Source organism: Dipodomys spectabilis, unplaced genomic scaffold, assembly GCF_019054845.1.
Source record: "Dipodomys spectabilis isolate Male_0828 unplaced genomic scaffold, ASM1905484v1 ptg000145l, whole genome shotgun sequence".
Taxonomy (NCBI): Eukaryota; Metazoa; Chordata; class Mammalia; order Rodentia; family Heteromyidae; genus Dipodomys; species Dipodomys spectabilis.
Window position 1 is genome coordinate 16,460,224 of NW_024870822.1, and position 3,659 is coordinate 16,463,882.

A 3,659-nucleotide genomic window follows, 5' to 3' on the forward strand; every position below is an offset into this window, starting at 1 on the left:
AGGTGGGGAGGGAAGTGATGGTAGGGGGAAAACAAAGGAGGAGGTAGCAATGTTCGCTACGAAATGTACCCTACTCGTAATTGTAACCCCTCTGTACAACATTTTTTACTATATATATGTATATATATATATACATATATATAAACATCTTCTGTTGTTTCTTTAAAATATATATTTTTTTTTACTTGAAATACCCAGGTCTTTTTAACAATGGCAATTAATTGAGTTAAGAATAAAACCCTTCTAGCTGGGAAGGTGGCTCAGTGGTAGACTGCTTGCCTTGCATGCATGAGGCCCTGGGTTCGATTCCTCAGCACCACATAAGCAGAAAAATCTGGAAGTGGCTCAAGTGGTAGAGCGCTAGCCTTGAGCCGAAGAGCTGAGGGACAGCGCCCAGGCCCAGAGTTTAAGCCCCACGACCAAAAACAACAACAAAAAGAATAGAACCCTTCTAGAATCTGTTTCAGCCTCTGGTTTCTGGTTTGTGTCCTGTGGCCTGTGGTACTGTGGATTGGGTGTTCTGGATGGGACTGTGGAGATCTTCGTAACCTTGCAAACTTTTGGAGCTTCCCAGGTCCCACCTGCTCAAGCTGGGTTCAACTATCCATGAACTCTATGTTGAAAACAAACTTTACAACTTGGTGGGGGGGAAGGTAAGAGTTGGAGAGGTGGGGAGGGAAGGGATGGTAGGGGTAAAACAAAAGAGGAGGTAACGATGCTCGATAGGAAATGTACTCATTACCTTACTCATGTAACTGTAACACCTCTGCACAGTATTTTTACAATAAAAATATATACAAAAAAACACAAATATCCATGAGCTTCTGCAGGGCCTCCTAGTAAATTCTCCCCCCTGCATAGATGAGCCATTATTTCTGTACCTCAATACATTCATACATAGAATGTATTGAGGCCCAAACATTGTCCTAGACATCTAGAATGTATCAATGTTACAAACACAGATGCTTGTCCATGTGGACCTTGTATTCTAGCAGGAAAAGACAGACATTTGAACAGCGAATTATCCAAATTATAATTCATAAATTAATGTGCTACATAGAATATTATAACAATACCACAGAATATCTTATATGAAGTAGTGTGGGGTCAGGAGGCTGGTTAGCCAGTAACTTCCTGTGAGAACTCAGACAAAGCATTTCTCTTCTTTGTACTTCAGTTTCCTCCTCCAAAAGCAAAAGATCTTGACTAGGATTATGATTCCCCAACCCATGCTAGTCAACAGATGCATCTAGGAACATTTTCATCACTGAACTTCGTCTTGATCACACTAAATTGGATTTGCCAGGCACCAGAGCCTCAGAAGCTTTTTTTCTTTTTTTTTTTGCCAGTCCTGGGGATTGAACTCATGGCCTGGGCACTGTCCCTGAGCTTCTTCTGCTCAAGGCCAGCACTCTACCACTTGAGCCACAGTACTCCTTCCAGCCTTTTCTGAGTAGTTTATTAGAGGTAAGATTCTCATGTATTTTGCTGACTGGGCTGGCTCTGAATCATGATCCTCAGAACTAGCTACTTAGGAGTGAGCACCCAGCTTCCCCTCCCTCCCTACCCCCATCATTATTATTGTAGGGCCTGAACTCTGGGCCTGAGCGCTGTCCCTCAGCTCTTCAGCCCAAAGCTAGTGCTCTACCACTTGAGCCACAGCACCACATCTGGTTTTTTCTACTTCTGTGGTGCTGAGGAATCAAACCCAGGGGCTCATGCATACAAGGCAAACGTTCTACCACTGAGCCACCTTCCCAGCCCCTCAGCTATTTTTTTTTTTAAATAGATGATTCTGAGACACAGCCAGTTGGGAAGCACTTCACAACACTTCCAAAGCAGGAGGGCTGGCGTCTTCCGTGCTTCTGTTCTTTAGATTTGGAGAGCACATGCGCAGTTCTCATCAGCTAACCCCCCCACACACCTCAAAATAAACCTCCAGTAGCTTGCCCGTATATTGGAATAAAATCTAAACTCTTCCCATGGCCTCTGCCATGGAGTTCCTCCCCTTCCTCTTCTCTCACTCAAACTAGAAGATAAAGGCTGGCCAGGCAATTGCTTTCCTCCTCAGAGTTTCTGCTTCCTACTGGAGGCTCAGATCCATCACCTCTGAGAGAGATCTCAACTCTCAAGTGAACGCTGTAGCTCTTCATCTTAATTCTCCATCAACCTGCCTGCTTTTCTATCTCTTCATTGCACCTAGCATTGTCTAAAATTATCCTGCTATTTGTCATTGTAACCTGGCTCGATGTCAGTGTGTCCCATTGGAATAGAAGTTCCATGGTAATAGGGAATCCAATTGCTCTGTGATGTAAGCCAGGCTTCTGTAGCAGTCAGAAGCTCAAGATCAGCCCTCAATAAAGCATCTGCCCAATAAATGTGCCTGTAATGGGGCCTTACACAATGGAGTCCCTAGATTGGGAGGAATACAAAGCTCTGATTCCTACTCCTCCAGAGACAAGCATTTCTGATATTACTTCGGAGGATCAGCAGCCAGGCACATTGGAAGTGGAAAAAAAATCTAAATTTGGCCTTCACCTTGAAATGACAGGCTGGTATCTTTGACTCCCAGAGGCTTGGTCTGATCTGTAGTCAGCTCCTACAGGGATATGACACCACTTATCCTCCAACTGTGTATACCCCAGCAATTGGTCTTGGCAAAGTTCTTCTCTGAGAAACTTTGCTAATGACTTTGGTTGCCTTTTTACCCTTCAGGCTTGCAGCCAGGAAATATGACGCTGGAGGTGAGCTCTTAGAAACACCAAACTGCTTGACTCAAATCAATTGCTCTACACAAAAGCTCTGCTATTTATTTTCCCATTTCCCTCACCATAGCATCAGCCTTAAGTTCCAAATCCTTGCAATATAGTAACATTTGGACACTGTGGCTCTATCCCTGCCAGGATTGCCTTCCCTCATTTAGGGGTGGTGATAATACTTAGCTTTCATTGAAAGATCCCTGCCCCGGTTCTCGGGCCAGGCTTCCGGGAGTGGCGTTCGGTTCCCGGGTTAGGGTCGAGACGTCCTACATCCCTGGCCAGCCAGTCACCGCCGTGGTGCAACGAGTTGAAATTCACAAGCTACGCCAAGGGCATTTATGTCACACGTGTATCTGAGGGAGGTCCTGCGGAAATTGCTGGGCTACAGATTGGAGACAAGATCATGCAGGTAAATGGCTGGGACATGACCATGGTGACACATGACCAGGCCCGGAAGCGGCTCACCAAGCGCTCAGAAGAAGTGGTGCTTCTACTGGAGACAAGGCAGTCGCTGCAGAAGGCCGTGCAGCAGTCCATGTTATCCTAGCAGCTGGCCCTGACTCATGCCTGTCTGCCTATTTGTACAGTGACCACTACCATGCTCTGCCTACTTCCTGGCTTCTGTATGCTGGGCCTCAGCTCAGAAGGGTGACAGCTGAGGCTGAGCCAGCCTCCCTTCCCCTCTTACCCCAAGTCTGAGCCCTGGTAGCAGCAGTTTCCCCTGGACACTGAGGATTGGAAACCAGGGCCTGAAGTTGAGTGGTTGTGCATCTGCAGTGACTAGATTCAGTTCTCAGCCCTGCTGCCTGCCCATAACAGTGCCCAGGTGAACTGGAAACACCTGACAATTGCCAAAGCTAGGAAATGCCAGGTGGGGTCACTTTACTGTTTGTTCTGGCT

At 46.3% G+C, this 3,659-nt stretch overlaps 1 pseudogene; it reads left to right on the forward strand.

Moving 5' to 3' along the window:
- Positions 1–2,732: 2,732 nt before the first annotated feature.
- LOC122117880 lies at positions 2,733–3,426 on the forward strand (annotated as a pseudogene).
- Positions 3,427–3,659: the final 233 nt, after the last annotated feature.